Genomic DNA, 27,847 nt, shown 5'->3' with positions numbered 1-27,847 from the left:
CATCGAGGCTAGCAGTTACACTGCAGTCATTATTTTACTTATCTGTTTCTCTAACCCAACTACAACCTCTTTAAGGACAAAGACAATATCAGTATTCACAGTAGCCTCAGAGGCCGGCACAGTGGCTGTATAGGTGCTCAATAGGTATTTGTTATGTGCAGCATAGAGTGGTTAAGAACACTGAGTCTAAAGTCTGACACAGCTGTGTTCTAATCCCAGTTGCCTCTTATTGGCTATATATCCCTAGAAGAGACACTTAAACCCATTTCCTCACCTGTAAAATGGGGATAGTAATAACACTTCTTTACAGGGATGTGGAAAAGAGTTAATAAGGTAAGGCTTTACATGTAAAGTGCTCAGTATAGTCCTGGTGTGTAGATAATTCTTAGTAAATTTTAACTACTGATTCATGAAAGCAATAAAACTTTATGTTTGGGGTATTTCCTGAGTGACACAATTCCACATCACCTAGCACTGTGCGACAGTCCTTCAGAGAAAAAGGGTATTGGGAGCAGGCTGACTCTGGTCCCCAGTGACCCAGTAACATGCACATTGAGAGATGATAAAAGAATGATTCTGTTTTTTGTTAGTAGGACAGACTTCATGAGATCTCTTGGCCAAAAGTGTGTGCTCCTTTGAACATGTGGCTCATGAAATGCAGTGTCTCTGTCTCCATAGCTACCCAGTGAGTTGAAGTCGTGTTGCCAGTTCCTGCCTCTGTGTTGTCAGTGATTACATTATTATCTCACATGTTGAGTAAACCAGAGCACACAGATATGATAAATGCTCATTTATAAGCACAGAAGCTACTGTTTCACAAAGGTACACATAACTGTTCCTAGGCGCTTGGTTTTCAGGGAAACAAGGACAGACACAGAACAGGGTGAAGTGGACTAAAACATGCAGTTTCTCATGCAGTGTAGCCTTTTTCTGCTCCTCGTTAAGCCCTGCATTTTTTGATTGACCAGAAAACTGCTGTGGGTCATCAATTTCACTTTCAGTCTGTATTCTGTATTTTCTCCCTAAGCTCAGAGCTTGCTGCTCTGAGACACTGAGGGCTGAGATAATGAGCCTGGACCACTCATTTTCTCTGCCTAGCAGATGGGAGCACCTGTCAGGTGTGGGCAGCTCTCCTCTCTAGAGGTTGGGCAGTGGTGGTATAATCAGACCCTCTTTCTCTTTCTAAATGCCACAAGGTTGCACAATTAAGGGAGAGTCATAACATCTATGTCAACCCTCAAAGCAACTGAAAATGCTTCTTATGTTTTAGATTGGAATTTTAGTGGGATTACTCTGAATTGGAAACTTTAATCACAGAGTTTTCTTTCAGTAGGTTTATGTTTTTGAGAAACAATACGGGCATTTTGACTCTGCTAGATCTCTTTAGATCTCTACAGGTTCAAACAAACATCAGCCATGTGCTCTGTTTCCTTGTAGGCTGTTTGTTTGCGTGTGTGTGTGTGTGTGTGTGTGTGTGTGTGTGTGTGTGCACTTCCAGGAGTCAATTCTTTTAATATGGGCATCAGATTGAATCTGAAAATGCTTTCTATTCCATTGTTACCTTTCTATTCCATTGTTATACTCTCTCCAACCTCTCCTGCACGCAGGTCTCCCAGGACAAGAAAGCAATCTCCTTTGTGCACATTGCTTGAGCACCTTGAGCACTGTTTCAGGAAGAATGAGTCAGAAGACCTAGATTTTAGCCACAGAGCAGTTACCACCAAGTGGGTGACCTTTGGCAAATCACATCGCTTCCCCAAGCCTCAGCTTCCTACTTAACAGGATGAGCAAACTAGCTACTTTACAGTGGAAGCAATACAGTAGAGAGATTAAACTTTTTGGCTAGAAGTCAGATGATCTGGTTCAAATCTTGGATTTAAAACTTAAGAACTATATGACATTGGTTCTCAATTTCATCACCTGTAAAATGGGGATAATAATTTTATTTACTTTATAAGGTTTGAGACCTTTTTGTATATCCCTCCCGTGAGTTGAACAATGGGCCACAATCTTGGTAGGTTTATTCAGCTAATTTTAAATCCACCTAACATCAATACAATAAAGACTTTAGAACACTGGCATGTACCACTAAAAATGTTAGTTGTTGTTGTTATCATTATACCTCTAAGGAATCTTCTAGTTAAAAAATTTTCCTTTATTTTATTTAATGTCACTCACTTCTTTAGTCCCCGCTCCCTTCTGGAAGTTCTTTGACTGTCACCACTAGTGTTGATATGCAGTGTGTAGAGCCCAGGGGTGCTGTTAGACATCCTACCGTGCACAGCACAGCCCTTTTCCCCACCAACAGAGAATTACTCTGCCCTTGAGAATTCCAAGGGGAGGGAGAAGGAGTTTAAAGGCTGCTTTGAGAATCTCTTGGAGATTTATTTTCTTTTTCTTTGCCAGATTAGTGTGTATTGGCAATAGTGATGCTTCTGGCTCCGTGTGTGGGGATGGAGGAGGGTGGATGCCCATTTCATACTTAACTTTCCAGTGGGAAAGCTAGCTTCATTCTTCCTCAAATTAACAATTTTATTTTTTTCTAATCTAAAAAATCAGCAAAAATCTACTCTGGCCACCTACAAATAAAACTTTTCTTGGCTGTACTGCTTTCTTGCCCTTATCTCTGTGGTTTGCTGCCTCTTCATCCTTTACCCTCTGCTTGGGATATTGCCTCCCTCTACTGCTCATCCCCTTCGTCTTCTGTATTAAAATGCTACTCATCCTCTAAGTAGGAAAGGACCCATGCATGACCCCTTCCATGATGCTTTTCCAAATCATCCAAGTGTTTCTTTTTTTACCGCTGACTCCCAGAGACCTATGATTTTATGTCTCATAATGTATCTCATATCCTGTCTTGTATTATAGGTGTTAATATTCTTGCATAATCACTCGTCCTCAATGATGAGACCCTGGAAGGCAGGAATTGCCTCTCATTCATCTCTGAATTGTGTAGAATTTTGCACACAGTGAGGGCTCAGCTACATTTGTTGAATTACAATACTGTCCCCATGACTAAACTCCACCCCGCATGGTCACTGCAGTCGCCCATGACATCCCTGGCTTGAACTAGGATTCCTCTTTTAATGTTCTTTGTTATTACCTTCACAACTTCCACACTCTTCCCCCTCCTTCCCTCCTCTCCTCTCTTTTTTCTTTGTTGAAGTTTAATTATTTTCATTGAGGAAAGCTGCCATGATACACTTCCCTTATCTGTTGTCTTCTGTTAACAACATGCAGCTATTTTAGGAGCGCAACAAAAGGTGGCAGCTGCTTTATGAATAAGAAGCAGTCTGAAGTCCCCTGTGGGTCACGCGCCCATCCATTTTCCTTTTTTGTTTGAAAGAGGTTTTTCCTACAAGGCTGTGTGATTTCCTTTTTTCCTACGACACCACCCACCCAATTCACTACACCAGTCATTAAGGATTTTCATTTTATTTTTGCCTTGGCTTTAATTTTCTATTTGATTTAGATTCCTCCCCTATTCCTCCTTTCCTCACATAAAAAGCAGGAGAAAGAGAAACCCACTAAGCTATGTAAATGTCTTTTTATGAATTGGGCCTCTTGAGAGCAGAGCTTCATTACTAAGGAAAAATGAACCTTCTGCCCCTGTAATTTGGTAACGGAAATGTGCCATTTTATAAAGTCTTAAGCATTGAAAAAATCACATAATATATAAACTGTTTAATGTTATAATCACTCGCTATTGAAGAATAGAAGGCATGGACAATTGCAGTAAGTTACTAAAAGCAATAATAGCTTTATTTTTAGTGCTGATGAATTGAATTAAGTTTGGGTCAGCTCATAAGTATGCAAAATGTCCACACGTATGTATGTAGGAGTTGTGGTTCATGTGCACACACTTGAACAATTCTATTAGATCAATGCACAGATTTGTAACTTTAGGACCTCATAGTAATGAGATTCATTATTTCAGGTCTCTAAAGAACTTGTGAACTTAGCCCCCTGACACTTCTCCTTCCCTACCCCCATCTCACCTCACTTCTTCCAGGGTTATAATTTTAAAGATAATCCCATCTTGTGTTCCTTTAAAAACGTCTATTGATTCTCCATTATGCGCAGAATGGGCTCCAAAACCCCTTAGTGTGGCAGAAAAAACTCTTATACACCACCCCTATCTATCTCTAGACTTCATCTCCTGCTCCTGTATCCAATACACATTTTACTCCAGCTGTGGCAAACCTCTTTCTCTTCTTTGAAGACGCTGTGGACTCTTCTGTGCCTTTGACCCTCTGAACAACAACTTCCCATTTCCTCTTGACATGCCCTCACACTTCCTTCTATGACACAATAAATGTGAAAAGGACTAGCAAAGGGCTTGGTGCAGAGCAAGGGCTTAGTAAATACACATTGAGTGAACGAATAGACAACTGCGTTTGCAAATTCAAAGGAAGACCTTTGTTTTCTAAATGGGTTATGTTATGGTTGTTTATAAGTCAGCTGACCCCAGCATGACTAATATTGTAATATTGTGTAATACTGATTTTATACGAAAGCAGATATATTCTTTGCTTCCTTAAAAGCTCCCAGGGGCAAAAGAGGACCCTTCTTTCTTGATAATCCTCACAGTAATTATTTCCTAGGAGGCTACTGCTCTGTCAGCCTGGGGGAGCAGAAACACTGGGGAAGGGAGAGGAACGGAAGTTCGGGCAGGAAAGTTGATATTCAGGAGTGAGGCTTTGGGGGCAGAGGCCTGGAATGGTAGAGGTTCTGACAGAGGTTTGTATCTAGTTTTCCAGAGCTGCCATAACGAAGTACCACAGATGGGGTGGCTTAAACAATTATGAGAACTTTACTTTCTTACAATTCTGGAAGCTAGAAGCCTGAAATCAAGGTGTTGGCAGGGCTTTTTCTTTTAAGGACTCTCTCCTTGTCTTGTAGATAGTCATCTTCTAAGTGTCTTCACATCTTCCCTCTGTGTGTGTCTGTGCCCTAATTTCCTCATATTATAGGGATGCCAGTCAGATTGGGTTAGGGCCCACCCAAATGACCTTATTTTAGTGTAATTAGCTCTTTAAAGATCCTGTTTTCAAATACAGTCACATTCTGAGGTACTGGGGGTTAGAACTTCAGCATATAAATTTTGGGGAGGACACAATTCAGCCCATGACAGGGTGGTAGTGGGGATAGCACTGGACAGCAGTGGGTGCTCACAGGAGGGCAGGGGTTATGCCTTGCCTCAGCATTCCTCACAGTACCTTCCTCCTGGTGTTTTGGAACATGTTTTGGAACTGAGTGACAGTCTCCACTTAGCAGTGAAATAAGATTCTGATTATTATTACATTATGAAATAATACACTATTTCAACATGTATTGATACATAAGCTTTCCCTGGAAGCCTTTTTTCATGTGATTTATGTTGACATTCTCATTTAAATAATTGCTGAGAATACTGACTATGATCAAGGAGTGAAGCCTTCTCTTGTGCAGCCCTCCTGTGAGTTGAGCAAAGGACCATGACTTTTAGGTAGGTTTACTTAGCTAATTTTAAATCCACCTAACTATATTGCCATGCAGGCCACATTTCTCTGCAAAAATGTTTCATTTACATGTTTATTTCACTAAAGGTCTCCATGAAATTTTCATTTACATGTTTATGGTCAACCTGATTCCTAAGAAAAATTCCTGTAAGACTTTGGTGGGGGTCTTACAATGCAGACACAGTATGTCTCTAGTTTCATCTCCACTTACCCCTTCCATGACCTTGTTGCAAATGCAAGTACTGTGGATCTGGCTTGTCTGACTTGTTCTCAGTGAACCATGCCGGTGCCTCGTAATTACCATTCTCTAGTGTCCACAAGCCACATTTTAAGTAATCCTTCTGGAACAGTGACATCTACTTCCCTGGTCTACAGCTCCCTGAGGACACATGAACACTGACGTTGAATAGACAAGTAGGGCTAAAATGTAGAGGTCTACACAGCTGCCCCCTGGGCAGTGGGATTAGCTGGAGTCATACTAGAAATTGTGCCAGGACAGCTCAGATCTGAGATAGATGACTCATGTGGTCACAGTCTTGCTATTTATTATTCTTCTGACATTATATTACATTTTTATGTATTTATTTATATGTATTCTCACTCTAGAAGCCAAACTCCCTGAGGGCAAGAACTTTGCCTGTCTGGTTTGCTGCACTATTGCTAGCAATCAGATTAAGTTCCTGATACTAAGCAAGTCATTTAGATACTTTGAAGCTAAAATTGCTCGTAGTCAAATGATAATATCAATATTTGTTCTGCCTAACCTCAAGGTCATTGAGAACATCTAATGAGATGTAAAGGCAGCTTTACATTTATAATTTATAAACTGTAAAGTGGCTTGTAAAGATAAGATAGGCAGCTATATGAGTATGTGGTTTTGACTGACAGGAAACAAGATAAGGAGACATATATAATAAAGATCTTTAATGTCACACAAGGTGTTCAGACTTGATGAAGTACAGATCAAAACTTTAAAGGAATCAATTCACTTCCTGGGTTGCCAGCTCACAGCTCAGCTTTTTTTTTTTTTTAAACAAATGTTGAATTTGATTAGAGAAATCTAAAATAAAATAGCTCTAGCTATATTTGAAAGCACAAATTGCTGAATTTGCAGGTGGCATATGAATCCATCTTCTCTTGTTAATAAACTCTTTCAAAGGTGGGTCTTCCCTCTCAGATGAGTCCTTTTATAATGCCCTTAGGTGAAACTTGAAAGGTTGCTGAGAATTCCTTGAAGCTCTTTGTTTAAATAATCACATGAAAATATCCCTCTTAAACTCCTCTGTCAGCAGACAATTGCCACAAAGCAGAATGAATTTTACACCTTTTGGGAGTCCATTAATTTACTTTCAGTGGCATTAAGTAATGAGGACTCTTATAGGCAAGGTCACAGTTCCATTTTATATCAAACTATCCTTTCTCATGTATGATACATGAAGCACATTTCTTGCTCAGGGCAAAATGTTTTATTAAAATTATTTCCTTTGTTCTTTTGTGTAGATTGTCCTTTGTGACAATAAAGATCGTCTGCGTGACATATCTCTTTAGGACAGCCATTGTATAATTATACTAATAGAGCTTAATCTAATGCTACGTTAATTTTCTTCCATTATTTTCTCCAAGAAGGATACCACTATTGTTTACATGACAATGCAATTTCTTTCTTTCTTTTTTTTCTTTTAACTGTGGGAGATTTATATTAAGGGCAGTGGAGGACATAAATTTCAGGGTATGGGGAGTCCTTTCTTAATCCTCTGGGTACAGAGGATCCCTGACAGTTAAGAGCAAACAGACCGATCTTTGTATTCTACCTCTCCACCTCACTGCCATGATTCTATTATTCAGCCATTCTTGATGAAAGGGAAAAAAAACACATCCTTCAGCAAACAGGAGTATATGGCTGGGTTGTCTGACATCAGAGCAATCCCCTCTGTCACTTGGACTTGGGTTTTTACAGGCGTTCATCCAGACTGCTGTAAAAGCCTCTCAATCGGTCTCCTTGCTTGTCTCTGCTCACTTGAATCCATCCTTCCCTCTGTTGTCTGAGAGATCTTCCTAAAATACCAATCTGATTATGTCATCCATTCTTTACTCCCATTAAAGTTCCCCAACTCCTTAGTGTGACATATAAAGTTCTCCATACCCTATCTTCGCAGTGGCTTTCCAAACTTGACCCTCCTCCCATACTGCTAGCATTCCCAGATGCCCATAGGGAAAGCCCAAATGTACTTTCGCTCTGAAAGTCCTGTGTTGACAGTTAAAGTGTTATACCAAGTAAGGTAATACTGTTGTCTTTCAATTCACTGATGCCACTTTTGGTATGAGCTAGGTCCCTAGAGAGCAATTATGTTAAATTCACTTTCTAATAATATGAATGACTTAAGGAGTGAAAAATAATCAGTCTTTAATTTGTACTTTGTGAAACTTACAATGAGGTTCATGGTAGCTCTAAGTCAGAAAGAAATCATTTGGAGATGAGATCAGCAATGTCTTCATGTTTCAGGAGGTGGCAGCTTAAGAATTAATAAAGAAACTGACATCATTTAGAAAATATTAGGGGGAATTTTCTTGAAGGCAAGTGTGGTGGGGTGATTAAGAGCATGGGATCTGAATTTACAATGTCTTAGATTCACACAGAACACTCATTTATACGTGTAAGGTAACGTATTACAGTAATGACTCTCAAGGAATCATGCCTCTTGTGTGTGTAGCCTTGTTGAGTTCTATCCCATATTGACCCTAGGCTTGGAACATCAGCAATGTGACATAAAAAAAGGTTTGAAGACTGCTTACTCATTGAGGCTTGCCTTTTGTGGCTGCTCACTGAGAACCCTCTCGTTACTAAGTGAAGAAGTCTGGGCTAGCCTCCTTGAAGATGAGAGACCACATGGACCACATGGAGAGAGGCCCTGCTGTCCTAGCCCTCCTAGATATATATATAAGTGAGCCCAGCCAACACTGCACGGGGCAGAGGTGAACCATCTCAGCGGAGCCCAGCCCAAATCACTGACCCAAAGAACTAGGAACAAATAATTACTGTTTTTAAACCACTATATTTTGAGGTGGTGTTATACACAGTAATACCTACCTGATATGCTGGAAGACCAAGTTACTTTTTTTTTTCTTGTGGATTTGTTTTTATTTTTATTGGGCTATAGGGGATGGGTTGGGAAATATCTCAGCAAGTTATGCCCCACTAGGGACATGTCCATTCTGATTTTCCTGGGACAGCTTTTGGAGCTTTTTTTTTTTTCCTTGGAGCTGCTGCTCTTGCTGGCAGCAGCCTCTTCAGGTCCTCTGCTGAGTGGCTCCTGCTTGGAAGAGGATTTCCTCTTTTTCTTGGAGACACTCTTGTTTCCTGACTCTTCAGGGTCACTAACTGGTTCCTCTTTGGGGAAAGATTCTTCCTCTTGGGAAGACTTCCACTGCCAGCTGTCTGTTCAATATCACTTACTAACCAGATCCTCCTTGGAAAAAGGTTTCTTTTTCTTGGGTTTGGAGAAGGAGACAGATGGGTTTTCCATTCTCCTGAAGAGCCTCCTGGGGCTTCTGCTGCTTCTTCTTTTTGGGTCTTTTCATCTGTCTCCTCACATTCCTCCAGAGTACTACTGTTGTTTTCTGAAGAAGCCAGGGCAGTTGCAGCCAGCTGTTTCTTTTCCTTCTTCAAGCGTTTCTTCTCGTGTTTCTCCAGCTTCCTAGTAATCTCAGCAGCTGCTTCCTCTGCCTGAAACATTGCCTCCTTCATGACATCCAGATTCTTTCATGGAATCTCTCCAGTCTTATAGAAGGATAGCCACAAGCAGTGTCTGCTTGTACACTATAGAAGCAGAGTAGAGTGGTTGCAACAGAGGCTGTATAGCCCACAAAGCTTAAAATATCTAGTGTCTGGTTCTTTATAGAAAAAGATGGCTAACCCATCTTTTGGCCTCTATATGCTATAGAGCTCTGTAAGTTCATAATACCTCGGGGGGACAATGTAATGCTGTTAGAGGGAGATGGAAGGATCTGTCTGAGGAATCAGGTTATTATAATGGATCTTATGGAGGCCTCAGTATAGGGAGTGCAAGATGCTGGGTCAGGCACTGTATATAGGAGGCAACAGGGCCTAATGACAAGTGAGCAGGTTTTGGAGTCTTGGCCCTGCCAGTTACTACCTCTGTGGCCCTGAGCAATCATTTTAACCTCTCTGAGCCTCGGTTTGCTCATCTGTAAAATGGGATTCATCGAACCAGCTCATGGGTTCTATTAGAGAATTAGTGATTATGTAAGAAAGATACTTAACACTTAACCTGCTACAGAGTAGATAATAACTGTGGTATGGTCTATGTGTCCCCACCCCCCAAGTTCATATGTTGAAATCTAATCCCTAAGGTGATGATATCAGAAAGTGGGGCATTTGGGAGGTGGTTAGGTCATGAGGGCTCTACCCTTAAGCTTGGGATTAGTCCATCCATTGCCTAAGCCTGACACCAGTGACATCCTTTCTGTCACTATAGATTAGCTCTATAAAATTCTCAAATGTTATGTAAGTGAAATCTTACTGAATGTAATCTTTTTAGTGTGGCTATTTTCACTCACAATCATTTTGCGGTCCATCAAGTTATTGTTTGTGTTCGTTATGCATACATTTTTCTTGTTGAATAGTATTCCATTTCATGGATATACATAAATTTGGTTTTTATCTGTTGTTGGACATTTAGTTTGTTTCCAGTTTTTGTATATTACAAAAAGTGTCTATGAGCATTCATGTGCAATTCTTTGGTCAGGGATGTGCTTTCATTTCTCTTGAGTAAATACTTAACAATGGAATAGCAGATATACATGAAACTTTTTAAGAAACTGTTAAGATTATTCCCTGAATAGCTGTATTTTACATTCCCACAAGTAGTGTATCAAAGTTCTACTTGTTCCACATCCTCACAAACATTTAATATGGTCAGTCTTTTTAATTTTAGTCATTTTAGTGAGAGTGTGTTGGTATCTTATGGTGTTTTTAATTTACATTTACCTGAAGACTAAAGAGGTTGAGCATCTTTATCTGTGCTTGTTTGTCATCTGTACATCTTCGTTTTTTGAAATATCTGTTTAAATAGCTTGTTACTTTTAGATCTGGTTATTTGCATTCTTATAAACTTGTAAAGTTCTTTTTATACTTTGGATACAAATCCTTTGTCCAGTATAGCTTCTGCAAATGTTTTGTCTCAATCTAACCCTTGCCTTTCTTTTGAGAACAACAATATTTGAAGAACAATTTGTTTTTGTTTGAATGAACCAAATTTAATGGTCTATTTATTTTGTTTTTTATAGTATAGTTTAAAAAACTTTGCCAAACTCAAGGTCTCTAACTTTTCCCTATGATTTCTTTTAGAAGTTTTATAGTTTCAGATTTCACATTTATTTCTGTAATTCATTTTGAGTAATTTTTAAATAATGTGACATAACAATTAAAGTTTACATTAAAAATAAAAAAAGATTGGGATTAATGCCCTTATCAAAGAGGCTGTGGAGATTTCCCTAGACCCTTCTGCCATGTGAGGACACAACAAGTCTGCAGCCCAGAAGAGGGCCCTCCCTTGACCATGCTAGCACCCTGATCTCAGACTGCCAGCCTCTCCAACTGAGGGAAATAACTTTTTGTTGTTTATAAGCCACCCAGTCTATGATATTTTGTTATAGTAGCTTGAATGGACTAAGAAACTATTACTACTGTGTTGGCCAAGAAGAGAGAGTTTTGTCAGCTGTGAGAGACTTGGCTGCTAGAATTTACAAGCTTTTATTACACTCAGAGTCAAGTGGGTAGCTGTTTCCTGGTTCTACGCTGTCCTTCTTGGGAAAGGGCCCTGGTGGTAAAAGTTCAGAACCCAAGACAGAAGTCTTATTACAGTGATAGGGAATGTCCATAATAATAAAAATAATGGTGATTTAATTGAGTGCCCACCATTGTCAGCTGCTTTACTAAGCATTTTGCACACATTATTATTTTCTTTTTTTGGCCTCAGTTTTATTGAGAAATAATTGACATACATCACTATGTATGTTTAAAGCATATAGCATGTTGGTTTGATGTATATATATACTGTGAATAATTGACATACATCACAGTAGGTTCAGCAAATATCCATCTTCTCATATAGATACAATAAAAAAGAAAAGAAGAAAGAAAAAAGAAAAAAAATTCTCTTTGTGATAACACTTAGAATTTACTTGCAACAACTTTCCTATCTATCATACGTCAGTGTTAGCTATAGTCATCATGTTACACACTACATCCCTAGTACTTATTTACCTTATAACTGGCGGTTTGTATCTTTTGACCACCTTCCTGCAATTCTCCCTCCCCCAACCCTCTGCCACTGGTAACCACAAGTCTGATCCCTTTCTCTATGAGTTTGGATTGTTTTTTGTTTTTGTTTCGTAGCTCTCACATATAAATGAGATCATACAGTATTTGTCTTTCTCTGTCTGACTTATTTCACTTAGTATAATGGCTTCAGGGTCCATCCATGTTGTTGTAAATGGTAGGATTTCCTTGTCTTTTATGGCTGAATAATTTCTTTATCCATTCAGCCATCAATGAATACATAGGTTGTTTCCATGTCTTGGCTATTGTAAATAATGCTGCTATGAACATGGGGTGCAGGTATCTCTTCAAGTTAGTGTTTTTGTTTCCTTTGGATATATTCCCAGAAGTGGAATTGCTGAATCATATGGTAATTCTATTTTTAATTTTTTGAAGATCCTCCATACTGTATTCCATAGTGACTGCACCAATTTACAATCCCACTAACAGTGCACAAGCATTCCCTTTTCTCCATATCCACAGCAGAGTTTGTTAATTCTTGCCTTTTTGATGATAGACATTCTAACAGGTGTGAGGTGATATCTCATTGTGCTTTTAATTTGTATTTCCTAATGACTATTGATATTGAGCATCTTTTCATGTACCTGTTGGCCTTTTGTATATCTTCTTTGAAGACATGTCTCTTCAGATCCCATACCCATTTTTAATTGGGTTGTTATTATTATTTGCTCTTAAATTGTGTCAGTTTATTATATATTTTGAATATTAACTCCTTATCAGGTATTTGGTTTTCAAATATTTTTTCCCATTCCGGGATTTTTTTCATTTTGTATTTGGTTTCTTTTGTTGTGCAGAAGCTTTTTAGTTTGATGTAGTCCCACTTGCTTATTTTCAATTTTGTTGCTTGTCCTTTAGGTGTCATATCCAAAAAATCACTACCAAGACCTATGTCAAGGAAATTTATTCCTATGTTTTCTTCTAGAAGTTTCATGGTTTCAGGTCTTACATTTAAGTCTTGAATGCATTTTGAGTTACTTTTTGTGAGTGGTATAAGATATAGATCCAGTTTCATTCTTTCATATGTGAATATCCAATTATCCCAGCACTATTTATTGAAGAGACTGTCTTTTGTATTGTTTTTCTGTTCTCTATTTCATTTATTTCTGCTCTAATCTTTATTAGTTACTTTCTATTGCTAATTTTGGGCTCAGTTTGTTCTTATTTTTCCAGTTCCTTAAGGCATAGAGTTAGGTTGTTTGTTTCGGATTTTTCTTGCTTCTTAATATAGGCACTTATTGCTGTGAATTTCCCTCTTAAGACTGCTTTTGCTGCATCCCATATGTTTTGGCATGCTGTATTTCCATTTTCATTTGTCTCAAAAAACTTTTTATTTCTCTTTTAATTTCTTCTTTGATCCACTGGTTGTTTAGGAGAGTGTTGTTTAATTTCCACATGTTTGTGAAATTTCTAGTTTTCTTCTTGTTGTGGATTTCTAGTTTCGTGCCATTGTGGTCAGAGAAGATATTTGGTATGATTTCAGTCTTCTTGAATCTGTTAAGACTTATTCTGTGGCCTAACATGTAATCTATCTTAGAAAATGTTTCATGTGTGCTTGAGAAGAATGTTTCTGCTGTTGTTGGATAAAGTGTTCTCTGTGTGTCTGTTAGGTCCATTGGTCTATAGTGTGGTTCAGATCTGCTGTTTCCTTTTTGATTCTCTGTTAGATGATCTATCTATTGTTGAGAATGGTGTGTTAAAGTTCTCAACCATTATTGTATTATTGTTTTTTTCTCCTTTTAGCTCTGTTTTTGCCTTAATATATTTAGATGCTCTGCTGTTGGGTGCATAAATATTTATAATTGTTATATATTCTTGATATATTGACCCTTTATCATTATATAATGACCTTCTTTGTCTTTTTTTTAAATCAGTTTTAGTTTGGAGTATATTTTGTCTGATATAAGTATAGCTACCCCTGCTTTTTTTTTTTTTTTTTTTTGATTACCATTTGCTTGAAAGGTCTTTTTCCATCCCTTCACTCTCAGTCTATGAATATCTTTAAGGCTAAAATGACTCTCCTGTGGGCAGTGTATTGTTGGATCTGGTTTTAATACATATCCAGTCATTCTATGTTTTGTAATTGGAGAATTTAATCCATTGTCCATTTAAAGTAATTATTGATAGGTAAGGATTTACTATTGCCATTTTGTTAATTGTTCTGGTTGTTGTATAGATTCATTGCTCTTTGTTCCTTATCCTGCTGTCTTTTTTGCGTGTGTTTTGATGTCTTTTGGTATCAGTATGCTTCGACTTCTTTACTGTGTTCTTCTTGTAATTACTACAGCATTTTCCCTTGTGGTTACCATGAGGCTTACATAAAATATCTTAAACTTATAAAACACTATTTTAAACTGATAACAACTTAACTTCAGTAGAATTTGTAAACTTTTCCTTCTCCTCCCCCTCACATTTTAGCTAATTGCTGTTGTAATTTACATGTTTTTTAAAAATATTATGTAACTAATAACATATTATTGCAGTTATGATTACTTCTGCTATGTTCTTTTTTTTTAACTTTTAAACTAGATTTGTAAGTGAATTATACACCACTATTACTATATTGCAGAATCTAACTATGACTATATACTTACCCTTGCCAGTGAGATTTATGTTACCTTTTTATGTTTTTTATAATATTAATTAGTGTTCTTTTACTTTCTTTCAAAGAACTCCATTTAGCATTCCTTGTAATGTAGGTCTGGTGGTAATGAGCTCCCTCAGCCTTTGTTTGCTTGGGAAAGTTTTTATTCCTGCATCCTTTCTGAAGGACAGCTTCACTGGGTATGGAATTCTTGGTTGACAGTTATTTTCTTTCAATATTTTGATTACGCCATTTAATTCTTTCGTGGACTGAAAAATTTCTGTTGAGAATTCTCTGATAGTTGTATGGGGGTTCCCTTTTATGTAACTTCTCTCTTTTCTCTGGCTGCTCCTAAAATTCTTATTTTGTCCTTGACTTTTGACAATTTAATTATAATGTGTCTCAATGTAGTCTTATTTGGGTTCAGCCTATTTGTGATCTTTTGGGTCTTGTGTATCTGGATGTCCATTTCTCTCTCCAGGTTTGGGAAGTTTTCAGCCATTATTGTTTTAAATATACTTCCTGTTCCTTTCTCTTTCTCTTTTCCTTCTGGAATTCCCATAATGTGAATCTTGTTTCTTTGCATTGTGACCCATAATTCCCATAGTCTTCCTTTACTCTTTTTCACTCTTTTTTCTTTTTGCTCCTTTGAGTAATGTCTAATTCCTATCCTCCAGGTCACTGATTCTTTCTTTTACATTTTCATATCTACTTTTGAAACCCTCTATTAAATTCTTCAGTTCAGTTATTGTATTTTTCAACTCCAGGATTTCTGTTTTTTTTTATTTTGTTTTCTGTTTGTTTTTGATGGTTGCTCTTTTTTTGTCAAACTTTCATTTTGTTCATGCATTGTTTTCCTGATTTCATTTAGTTGTCTGTGTTTTATTGTAGTTTACTAAACTTCCTTAAGAGGATTATTCTAAATTTTTTGTCTAACAGTTCATAGATCATTTCTTTAGGGTCAGTTAGTGGAGCTTTATTAGTTTCTTTGGTGGTGTCATATTTACCTGATTTTTTGTGATCCTTAATTCCTTACATTAGTATCTGTGCATTTGATAAATCGGGCTCCTCTTCCAGACTTTGCACATTTGCTTTGGCAGAGACAGTTCTTCACCAGTCAGTTCAGTTTGGGTTACTGTGTGTGTCTGTTGGTAATGTCCTTGGGCAGGTGGGACCTGCTATTATGGTCTATTTTGAGGGGAGGCAACTGTTTGAACTCTGAGGACAGGGATGAGGGGAGTGTGCCTCTGGTTGAGAGGAGTTGGATAGGATTGCTGGCTTGGTTCCCTACCCAAGTCAGGATGGACAATGGGCTCTGCAGCTGTCTGGATTCTCTGGTCAGGCTCTAATAGGTGGCTGGGACTGGGTACCATATTCGGTAGCAGTTGGGGTATGAATTAGCTTCCCTGCCCTGGCAGGGCAGCAGGACAGGACCCAGGTTCTGTACAGCTAGCTCATTGTTTGGGGAACCAAATTAGACCTGAATGTGCACTGAATTCCCGGTCAGGTGAGGCCACTGATTTTGCTCTGTAGATGGGGAAGCCATGGACTGTGCTCTCTGTTCAAGTGCCACTGTATGTAGGGCTGTTGAATGTGCTACACAGTTTCCTGTGTGTTCTGGTTAGGGTCCCTGGTCAAACAGGCTGAAGGCTGTATTCAGCAATGAGTGGGGCTACAAATTCCCTGCCTGGGCACAGGAGGGAAACAACTCTAAAGCCTGTAAAGCTCTTTGTTGTCTTAACTCAAGCTGACCCACACCCCAGGTTCCCTGGTTGAACAGGGCCACTGGTTTTTCTTTGCAAACTATAAGCTTTCCTGCCTTTCTCTTGTCTTTAAAACCACTTGGCTGCACAGCTTCTGTGAGTTGCCACCAGCCCTTCTGGTCAGATGGGGCCTGAAGACATTCTTCACAGCGGTGGGACTATATCTCAGCTCCTCCGCCAGGGCACGAAGGGGAGGGGCTGCTCTAGGCTGCTCTCCATTTCCAATAGGCTCTTTGGTTGGGAAAGTTTCCAGGAGCTACATTAAGCCTTGGCTATGAATTAATCCTGTGCATAGCATGTGAACCCTCCACGCTTGGTACTGGCTTTACTCTGGAGGCAGTCAGCTCTGCCTGACCACCTGCTGGCTGGAGCACCACTGGGCCACACAGCTTCTAGGACTTGCCACCAGCCCTTCTGGTCATAAGGGGCCAGAAGACATTCTCCACAGTGGATGGGGCTGTGTCTCAGCTTCTTTGCCTGGACATGAGCAAACCAGGCTCTAGGGCTGGCAAAACTCCTCATTTGAGGATCTGAATAAGGCAGATCAGCATCCTGCCAAGTTCCCGGGTCAGAGTGTGCCCCGGATTTGGTTCTGCAGATGAGCAGAGTCACTGATTGGGATCACTACTTGGGCACTGCAGGTGTGAACTCAGTCTGCCAAGATCCCTGTGTTGTTTGTTGCAAGCCCCTCCCCACTTCTCCGTCACAGTCAGATTCCCAGAGATTGAGCCTGAAGATTCTTTGCAATCCCTATGGTGTAAAATCAGAGTAGGGGCTCCCACAAAGTGACCCCAATGCTGGTTGTCCCCCTGGGTTCTCTTTTCCCACTGGAGGAACCAGAGGCTCAGGGGAGATCTCTCCATGTGGTGCTGTGCTGGCCTGGGGGAGGAACAATTCAGTCAATGTGTAGCTGCTTCTCTTACCCTTCTAATATAGTCTCTCTTGGTCTCTGCGGTGCAGGGGGGTGCTACACCCTCCCCTGTGTTGAGGTTTCTCTCAGTGGTGTCTTGTTCTTGAATAGTTGTTAGTTGTTCTTCTTGTGATAGGGAGTGAAGGTGGGGATGATCTACTTTGCCATATTGGTGACATCACTATATTATTTTGTTTAGTCTTCTCTACAAACTCTGTAGTACAGGTACTATTTTCTTCATGTAAGAAAGGAGAAAACTGAGGCTCAGTAAAATAAGTGACAGAACTGGATCAAGACTCAGAACTCTCTGATTCAAAAGCTATGCTCATTCTCATGGCCATAAGGCTCTCATGTAGGCTAGAAGGAAGGCTGTAGCTTGGTAAGAGACTAGTGCCAGACCTGCTGGAACCCTAGCTAATTGATGGAAACATCAATTCCAGGCTCCATCCACTGCTCAGAAGGGGTCTCCTAAAAATACAACCAGACTTACTCATGACAGGAAATTGTGTGAGACTTAAATTGTACGTTGGATAATAACGGTAATGATAATGATGATAGCAGCAGCTACCATTTATATAGTGCTATGATGGGCCATGTGCTGCATCCACTGTCTCAGTTAATTAACATAACTTCCCTATGAAATAGGAATTACTCATTCCAACAGAAGTTGAGTAGCTCGCTCACAAAGCCCATGTGGATCTGAGTGTGCAGATCAGCTGAGCTATGGAACCTAGGGACTGACCAACTTGGGACCACATATTGGCTCTGATATTAGCTAACTGGGTGAGGTTAGACAAATTATGTTCCTCTAAGTTTCAATTTCTTTACTATAAACAAAGGGAGTTTCATCATATAATGTCTCATGAATATCCTAGATCTAAGGTTTCAAGATTCTGTGAAATTTACATCAAACAACTAATATTGCTATTTGGAGAAATTTAAACTTTTAAGAATGATAGATTTTAGGAACATGTTGAGGGCTTTAACTTTCCGAGTTCATAATATTCATCCAAATATTTAAATCTGAGGGACCTCCATGTCTAAGAGTGGGTTTATTCTTCACAGATGCTTTGCCTGGCTGGCAACCTGAGGATTTAGAACATTCTGCCTTGAAATCAAATTGCATAATATTATGCTTCTGTGATTTTCACCTGGCAGTTGTCACATTGGATCTGGCCTCCATTCTGGAAACATGCACAGAATTACAGCGTTAATGCTTCACGGATTAACTGACTTCGCTATTTGAAATGTTAAAAACACCTTTAGCTCTTTGCTTTGCAAAGCTCCGTTAGCAGGAAGAGGGACCAGAAGGAAATATGTGACTTCTGAGTGCCCTTCACTGCAGTATTGGATTTCTGTTGAGGCCCAAGCTCATGCGTCTGCCTGAAGAGGTAACTTGGTATTCACAGTGGTCTGATGGGGTGGGAGCTGTCTTCCAGGCATGATTCCTGTTCACTCAGCACTGTGCATACCAGACTTAGTGAGGGCATCCTAATTCAGGAAGATAACATTCTGGGCATACCATAAGCCTTTGGTGTAGTTGTCTGAACAGTCCTTTAAGTTCATCATTATTTTGAGCATCATTTACTGAGTAATATACTATGTGCACACTATGGTACTAGCTATAGGAGGCTTGGGGTGAAGCAACAAAAGCAGGAGGCATGGCCCTCTGGGCTTTCCTTTCATTGTCTGGCATACATTCCATTTAGATTGGGAGGTAACCAACCATACATCAGTTAATCAGGGAAGAAACTCAGCTTTTAAACCATTGCCAGAGAAAAGGGTAGAAGGTTATAAAGAAGGGATGACTTCGTCCTGATTCAATAATAAAGGTCTACTTATTACTCGTGAACAGATGGCTTTGACTAAACTCCTCAGGGATAAAAAGACTAGCAGCTTACTGGTGATATTATGAGGAAAACCTGTTTCTTCAAGTGCACACTTTGGAAGTTTGAGAAATGGGCTGGAAAAATGACATCTTTTTGACAAGATCTTAAGTTTTGAAGCCAGTGATGACTGTTTCTCCTCCCATCCTCTTATTTTTCTTCTCTTGCTTTCCTTGTTTTGCTTTCCTGGACTATTTCCATGTACGATTGGGTTCTAAAGTACCAGTTCCAAGACAAAAGTAATGGTAAAAAGAGGCCAGGCCAAGGTCAGAAACTTGGGAAAGTATAGAACAGAATGTTAATTATGAGCAAAAGCATAGCTGATGACAGGCCACTGTCACAATGGCAGCCTTCATGCATTGCTGGAAAGCTTGCTATGTGCTAAGTTACCTCATTTTAAAGTGGGCTCCTGTGAAGTAGGTATAGCTATCCCCATTTTATGGTAAAAACACAAGGCTTAGAGAGATGATATAGCTTGACCAATGTCACATAGGGGCAGAGGTGGGGTTTGTTCCCAGGTAAGTCAACCTCCAAAGGTAAAGCCGTAGGCTTAGAGCAAGAGACCTTGAACCCAAGCTGAAGTGACTGAGGACTAGCAACTAAAACAACACTTATGTCACCTTACGAAGGATGCAGAGCAATTAGACGTGAACCCTGGGAGCCTGGAAAAATGAATTCAGAGGCCTGTCATATGTGGTGTGGGGCCTTTTGGGGGGGCAGCGTAACAGGAGGGAAGGTATGTAGGCTCTGGAATCAGTAGGTGCCTTGCCACTTCTTGGCTGTGTGGCCTTGGGCAAGTTGCTTCCACCCTGTGAGTCTTATTTTTTGCATTTTGCAGGGATGGAGTGACAGCTGAGGGACTGAGAGACTGAGAGCCTCTGGCAGGCAAGCAGAGGGCCAGCACACAGTAGATGCTCAGCCAGTGCAAACTATGAGAGGCCCAGTTTGCATTTGGGTTTCACTGAGTACCTTATTTTTTCTTCAGCTGTGCCTGCTTCTTGTCTCTGTTACTTCAAGGATGGCACGTTTTAATCATTTTGGTATATGCTATTTAAGCTTCACACATGAGACTTAGAATATTGGCTGAGGTGAGTACAGCATTCTTCAAGATGGTTGTGAGAACACACTGTCCCCTTTTCTGTTAGACTGATTAACACATTCTTGACATATGCTATAATGCCATTATTCAGATGAATTCTCAGGTGATCATTTCCACTTTATAGGAATATCATTTCAGTTCACCATTTATTAGCATTAATGCTTATTAACCTACTAGAGAAATGAACTTGCCTGTTCCTGGAGAACCAATTCTGAAACTCTTAACTTCCATTACTGCTGGAGTTTATTTGTCAGAAATAGTTTCATACACGTTTAGTAGACCATGGAGATGTCTCAGAAGAAATTACACAGAGATTCCCATTTATATTAATGTAATATAATTGAGGTCTTAGTTGGCACTTTTCTAGATCATGTTTACATGTAAGCCTACTTTTATCATGTTTGTAGTATATTTACATGTCTGGATATGAGACGATTGTTGCCATTTTCAAAAAGGTAACAATATGCCATTTGCGGGCCTCCTTTATGGAGAATGTGCCAGTCCCACTTGGTTTCATTACTGTTCCATCTCCTGTTAAAGGGACTGACAGCTGCCGGGATGCAGACCTGTTTTCCCTGTAAAGAAAGTGAATTCTGATGGCAGGTTGTAAGATTCAAGAAGTCTGGGCTCCTGTGCTTTACAAAAATAACTTTCCAACATGGGGCTGTGGGGAAAGTCTCAGAGGACTGAGGCACCTGCCTCTGAAGTGTGCTTTCTGGGACTGAGGGCCTAGCAGGGCATTCTTAGCTGATGCTGCCTCGATCCCAGGGCCTGAACCCTCCTTGCCTCTCTGGAAACCCCACTCCTTGGGCCAGTAAAGAACAGCGCTGTGACCTATTCTGTGGGCTGTCTTTTTTCCCAAATTTTTTATCTGTCTTGTTCTATCTTTTCTTGAGAATAATCTTTAGAAAACACTGCAGAAGCTCAAAGGAAAATCAACCAAGGGAGGATCTCTACTTGCCCTTGTAGGTGTGTAATTCTCTTCCAATTACTTTAAAACGCTTTCCCTTTCAATTTCTCAACACTCCACGTTGACTAGAGCTGTTTTGTGTTATTTCTCATTCCACTGTCTACTTATTGTGGATAGAACTCTGAGATCATTCCACATCAGCAGTTTGTCATTAAATTTCTCACCTATGGTTTGAAGCTGCCTTACACCACTTGAAGACTGGATTTGGATATATTCTTATTTACACAGTGCTATAACATTTATGAGAGAATTAAAATTAATACTCAAGCGTACATTCTTAGTTTGTCCAAGATTCTCTTTTTCATGGAAGGGGGTATTTAAATATAATACAGTTTACTAAGACCCACAGAGAGAGAGTTAACATTTTACTGAACATTATGCTAAGCACATTATATTCTACTTTATCTTATTTAATTCTTATAACTGCTCTCTGAGGTAGAAACCATTATGCTCCTCATGTTGCAAATGAGGAAACTGAGGCTTAGAGAGCCTGAGATTACACAGCAAAGAAGTGGCAGAGCCAAACATTGAAACTATTCAGGTTGAACATAGAGCCTACCCTTTAAACAAGTATTCTATACCATCTTTCAACAAGAACAGTCATAAAGCTTCACTTTGCCTTTTGCTGATTGAAGTATCTTTGCCTCTACGGTTTTCCTCAACAAAATGCTCAACATTTAAAAAAACAAAACAGTGAAAGCAAATAGCAAAAATCTGAGCTTTTCTTTTTTAAAAGTCCAATTGCTGGTCTATAGTTTAAAGTCATGCCTCAAGAAATGTCGTATATGTAAAAGCATTTTAAAAAGTATAAATTGTTGATTTTCACTGTTTTTTGTTGTCTTTCTATATCTATTGATTTTTGTTATTAATTTTATTGTTTTTTTTCTTCTTATTTCTTTGGGCTTGCTCTATTGTTCCTTTAAGTTAAATGTTCAGTTCAAATTTTTGGTCCTTCTTATTTTGTGATAAATATGTTCAAAACTATAAATTTTCCTATAAATACTATTTCAGCAGAATCCTGCCTATGTTGATGTGAGATGCTTTTCTGCCCTTCAGTTTAAAATATTTTATAAGTGTGCATAAATAAGACCATTGAAAAGACAAACGAGATATCAACCTATGGCAAAACTAATTTTATAAGAAGATGAAAATACTTGAAGTCCAAAATGAAAGAAGGAAAATTATCACAAAAAAATTAAATTTAAAATAAATAAAAAGAATTTAGTGAATCACTGCATGCCAATAAGATCAAATGAAAGGAAATGGATACATTTCTGGAAATGTATAAAATTCTAAAATTGGCCTAAGAAGAAGGAGACGTGGCTAGATCCATAACCTATAGCCTCCACATTCAGCATATTCCACAGATGAGAACCAAGCTTACAAGAAAGATGTAGTTTCTAACTTATGGAAGTGTTTTTAGGAAATAGAAATAAAAGGGAAAATTTTCTAACTAATTTCATAGATTATCTCAGATTTTACAGATGATGTTAGGAGAATTGGCTCATTATAATGAAAAAAAAGTTGAATCCTTACCTCATATCATATGTAAAAACACATCTATTTGAAATAATTTCCAAAAGCAGATAGTAAAAATATAAAAGTAATAGAAGGCAATGTTTGAGAATACACAGATATTCTGTTTATTTTTAGGTGGGGAAGAATGTCTTGAACAAGGCCAGAGCTTAAAACATAAAGGGCAAAGCTGAAAGATTTAATTACATTGAAACATGGATTATAGTCAATGAATATAGTCCACATGCAAAATTATCAGAAGATGACAAACCAAGAGCAGTGATTTGCAAAGTGTAAAACAGACAAAGAGTAGTAACATCTAAACCATATAGGTAATTACAAATCAGTAAGAAATGGGAGGAAACCTCACAGAAGTATGGGCAGTGGTATTTAAAGGATGGAATATGTGCCATGAACTGAGGGATACAATTAACCTAATAGTAATATTAAGATATGAGAAATATCACAATTATTTAGAGAAATGCAAATTTAAAAAGCAATGAAATACTACTCTATAACCATCAGATGACATAAATATTAGTACATCAAATAATGCCATACCTTGGCAAGGATATGGGGGATTGGAAAATGATACAGCAATCCATCTGTGACATTAAGTGTGTAAAATCTGATGCTTGGTTATGTGTACACACCAAAAAACTCTTTAGCAGATTCATAAGGATATATGTGTGATGATATTTATTTGCCAAATTGCTTATAGCAGCAAGGAAGGAAAGCAACTCAGGTGCCCACCGCTAGGGGAACAGATACTGTAAATAAAATGTGATCTGTGCATACTATGGAATACTAAGCAGCACTTGGTAATAAGTTAGGTTTATGTGAAGACAGGAATACTTCTCTCTAGAAGAGAGAAGAGTATTAAGTGAACAAAGAAACAACTTATTTATAACATAATACTTTTTTGTATATCACATATGAACAACACTACTACGTACATTTTAAGAATTACATATATTTCTAAATGAACGTGTAGAAGTGGGATGAATGGACACATATTAAATACTTTAGAGTGAGTGCCTATGATGAAGAGAGGAATGGGAGTATTGATAGGGATTAAATGAATAAATATAAGCCTTGTATGTACTTATAATGAGAATGTGTCATGAACTGAGAAATATGATTAATTCAGTTGGTACACTTGAAGTCAAAAAGGAAAAAAAAGGAAAAAGAAAAAACAATATATACTGTATACATGAAATTAATTATTTTAATATATTATTATATTGAAGCATTACTGATACTCTATGTGTAAAAATAATTATAAATCACTATATCTTTAATCATTTGGCTTAAAACAATACGCTTATTCTTCATGAATTGTTAGCAAATATTTTTTCAATGACTATCTTCCCTTCTTTAAGGCAGTCAGGATCATGTCCATACTGTTCATTTCTATATCCCCAGAACCTAAAACTTACATCTGGCCCATGCTAGATGTCCAGTAATGCTTTATTGAATAAATAAATAAAACTGATTTGGTTATCCAGAACAGCATGAAGTGAAGGCTCCTTAACTGTCTTTAAGCACTAAACACGTTGTAGGTGAATAACATATATTCTCAATTAATCCTCAAAACACTCTGATGTAGGCTTTCTCATTCATGTCTCATAGATGATGAAACTTGGGTTCAGAGGGTTTAAAATTAAATAACTTTTCTGCCCTTAAAAGTGGTGGCACTAGGATTTTAACTCAGGTTGTTTTGATTCTACAAGACATTGCCAGATCCTGATGCACTCTTTTTTTTCTCATTTATTTTGGTCTCCAAATTTTGCCTCCACTGTATTTCTAGAATATAAAAAAGGAAAGATAGAGAAAGCATACAAGTAAGAAACTTTAGTTGCCTGAGAAGAATCTTCTCCTTTTAGCTCATTCTTGCACGGGCATCAGTATACATGCAATGCAGAACAATTCATCAGAAGGCAGGCTTGGCCTTGACTTTGATCTGGATAGATTATAAACTGACCCGATAGAATCAAAACATAAACAAACTATATGGTTGTCTTCTTTATTACATCTATTTTCAATTACAGTATAGTTGTAGGATCATATTTGTTTTCCTTAAAGCTTACTAGCATTTATCCAAAAATAATATAGCATAGGGAGAGGTGGATCCAGATTAATTATGTGAATATGTAATGAATTTTACTACTGAAAATGCCTTTTTAATAAAAATCATGTATCTGTGGAGCTGGCATAGTTTTTATCGAAGTCATTTTTCTCCTTCTTGAGTGGAGGATAAATGTTCTCTAATGAACTCTGTCACCATGGCCAGACCAAGTTCATTAACAGCCCGACACACTGTTAGCTTACTATCCAGAGTTGTGGTTTGGGAGATTGATGCCAGAGAGTGCAGACCAAGTTCATTAACAGCCCGACACACTGTTAGCTTACTATCCAGAGCTGTGGTTTGGGAGAGTGACGCCAGAGAGTGCTTCCACCACCCTCTCTTCTGTAGTCCTATCTGACTAATGCTCAGATCTGCTGGCCTGTAGGAGCTGCTTCAGCAGCACTCACAATAGCAGATCCTGACTTCTTTAAAGCTAACGTCCTGTTTTCCCTGGGCTACACCCTACCATCCCCTAACTGTTTCCTTTTCATCCTCCTTTAAATTAGAGGAACAGATGCCATCTGCCCCTCAGAGATTCAGCCTACTCTTTTCTGGCCTGCGTAGCTAAATTACGCTAAGCCTGGGCCAAAATGAAGCCAGGAGTTAAACCAAGCTTTATAATTTGGAGGAAACAAATTAATGTGCCTGATTATTCATTACAACCTGTGTCACAGATATTGAGCTATTGCCAGATTCTTGTCTGTTTCCAGAGCCTTAATAGAGTCTACAGCCCAGCACAGGTGGTAATGTGCCTCAGGCTCTGCCCTACAGCTGTTTGATTTCCCTGTGATCTTGAAACTGTCTTTCCAGGACCATCATCTATAGGCAGGGAGACAGATGCCCTCAGAAAACAAATGTTTCCAGACCCATTTCTCTGGACATTGTCACCTTTTGTGATATAAACCACATTTTCTTGTGTTCATATCAGAAACTCTATTGAAAGTGATGATAACTTTGGATGTAGGTTAATACGTGCAGATGGATGCCACAGATGGAGGCTTTCCTTACTCCTACTGGAAAAATATGTGTCCTCATTATGTGGTTCCAGGAGGACCCCATAAAACACCTGTTACCCCCCAACCCAAGTGTGCCAGAAATTCTGCTATTAGAGTTGTTAAATGTCTAATGAATTTTCTTCTTATGGAAGGTAAATATACGCACTAAGACCTACTGATGACCTGACATGTGTGTTTCTCAGACCCTTTCGTTCTTGGTGCTTCACCCTTATCCCCTCCCTTACCATCTCAGTACACAACTTCCAGTTGCCTGCCATGAGCAACTGTGTGTTTTGCCTATGGGCTTTCTCAGGACTGCTCAGCAGGACAGAAGTTCTATAAAGAAGTGACATTTTACTGCACCAGGAGCGCCCCTAACCAGTGACTGGATAAAAGTTCCTGCTTTCTCTGAAGTGTCCTTCTACACTGGCTTCTAGGGTTGTCCTGGTGTGATTCTACATCAGTGATCTGAAGAGGCTGCCCTTCCTGCCCAGTCTTAATTAGCTTCCTCGCCCCCCACCAGGTGTTCCTTTCTCCTCCCAAAGAAACGACTGGCACTAGAATTGTTGTCTTAGAGGTTTGCTTTAGGAGAATTTCAAATATGATCAGTAGTGAGAGAACACATGAGAATCTTAGATCTTGAACAAGGGAGGGGAACTACCACTAGAAAAAGAAAAGCAAAATTTAAAAAAAAACGAGAACATACCTCTTAGGGGCAAAGGCCTGTGAAAGGCATTTTCACTTATAGTACTTCGCTTAATTTAACAAGAGTTCTACGTGGTAGATTCTTATCCCCATTTTACAGGTGGGTAAACCAAAGCTCGTAAAATGAACTTGCTAAATGCACATAGCTTGTAAGGGATGCAGAACCTTGGTTCATACCGAGATCATCTGGTTCCAAGTCCAGTGCCTCTGTAATACCACATTTGCCTGCTGCTCTGCCTTGCGGCTTTGGATAGGGTGCAGGAGGAAGGGTGGGTCTACAGCAGAAACTGACACAAAGCCAAGAGGAAAAGCTGGTGACGCACACATACACATGCATTTAGCTTCAGGGCAGCCTGTGAGTGCACTGGGGCAAAAACAGCCCCTTCTCAGCCTCAGTCATCTCACGGCTGCTCCCATGCTGAGGACAGCCTGTGAAGTCAGGCTGGTTGAGTTCTAGGATGGATCTCAGCCCTAGGTGTGACATCTCAGGATGGATGTAAGCCCGAGGTGTGACACAACACGGCGGTACTCGTGTAGCTGTGTCTGAGCATGCTCCTTAGTCACGTGGCGACGTAGGGAACCTGGGCCTCGGAAATCATCATGGCTGGGTTCCAGTCCTCAGCTCGGCCTTGGCTCCCTACCAACGTCAGTGTTCCACAAATGCACCATTTCTCTTTCTTGGCCACAGTGTGCTTTCTCAGTGTCTTTTCACATAGGTTCCCTTTGCCTGGAATTCTCTTCTTGCCTCCTTTCTCCCCGAAGAGTTTCTCCTTTACCTTAAAGTCTCAGTCAAGCACTACCTTCTTGGAGGCCTTCCCTAATTAGGTACTCTGGTTAAGCACTTTATTTTCACTTTGGGCATTATCATTCCTATCGGAACCTACTGACAACCAGGTGTGGTTGGTGAGGTGGCGGTATTGGTGGACCCTTGGGGGTATGTGTCACACGCTGGTTTGTACTGGGGAAAGTGGTCTGTGAGAAGGCAATCGCTTGGATATGGAGAGGTTTGGGGTGTGAAGAGGGATGGAGAAGACAGTTGCCTATCCCTTTAGTAGCTCTATGGACAAAGTCTGAGCTCTTCAGGGATGATGGCGTTCAGATCTGAGAACTAGGCCGTGGTGACTTAGTAAGCCATGGAGATTGAGGAGGGAGGAGAGAGCACATGTGAGGAATCCCAGAAGGCTCTCAGAAATAACAGGGTAAGACCCTGAGAGGGTCAGGCTGGAGGGACTGAAATTTGAGGCTTTTCTTTTCCTGGACATTTTTGATTTCTACAAGCTAGGGAGACTGAGGAGACCTGACTTTTAACTCCTGGAGGGGAGGGACCTTGTCTCTTTGTATGTGTGTATATGTGTGTGTTCCAATAAAACTTTATTATGGTTGCTAACATTTAAATTTCTTATAATTTTTACATCACGAAATATTATTCTCCT

The 27,847-nt window shown here is 39.3% G+C and overlaps 1 pseudogene; it reads right to left on the bottom strand.

Annotated features, from left to right (window-relative positions):
• Window positions 1-8,653: 8,653 nt before the first annotated feature.
• On the bottom strand, window positions 8,654-9,246 carry LOC132520225 (nucleolar protein 56-like; annotated as a pseudogene).
• Between the last annotated feature and the right edge of the window lie 18,601 nt (window positions 9,247-27,847).

Source organism: Lagenorhynchus albirostris, chromosome 5 (genome assembly GCF_949774975.1).
Source record: "Lagenorhynchus albirostris chromosome 5, mLagAlb1.1, whole genome shotgun sequence".
Taxonomy (NCBI): Eukaryota; Metazoa; Chordata; class Mammalia; order Artiodactyla; family Delphinidae; genus Lagenorhynchus; species Lagenorhynchus albirostris.
The sequence above is the reverse complement of the archived record's forward strand: the minus strand, read 5'-3'. Positions and strand labels throughout refer to the sequence as shown.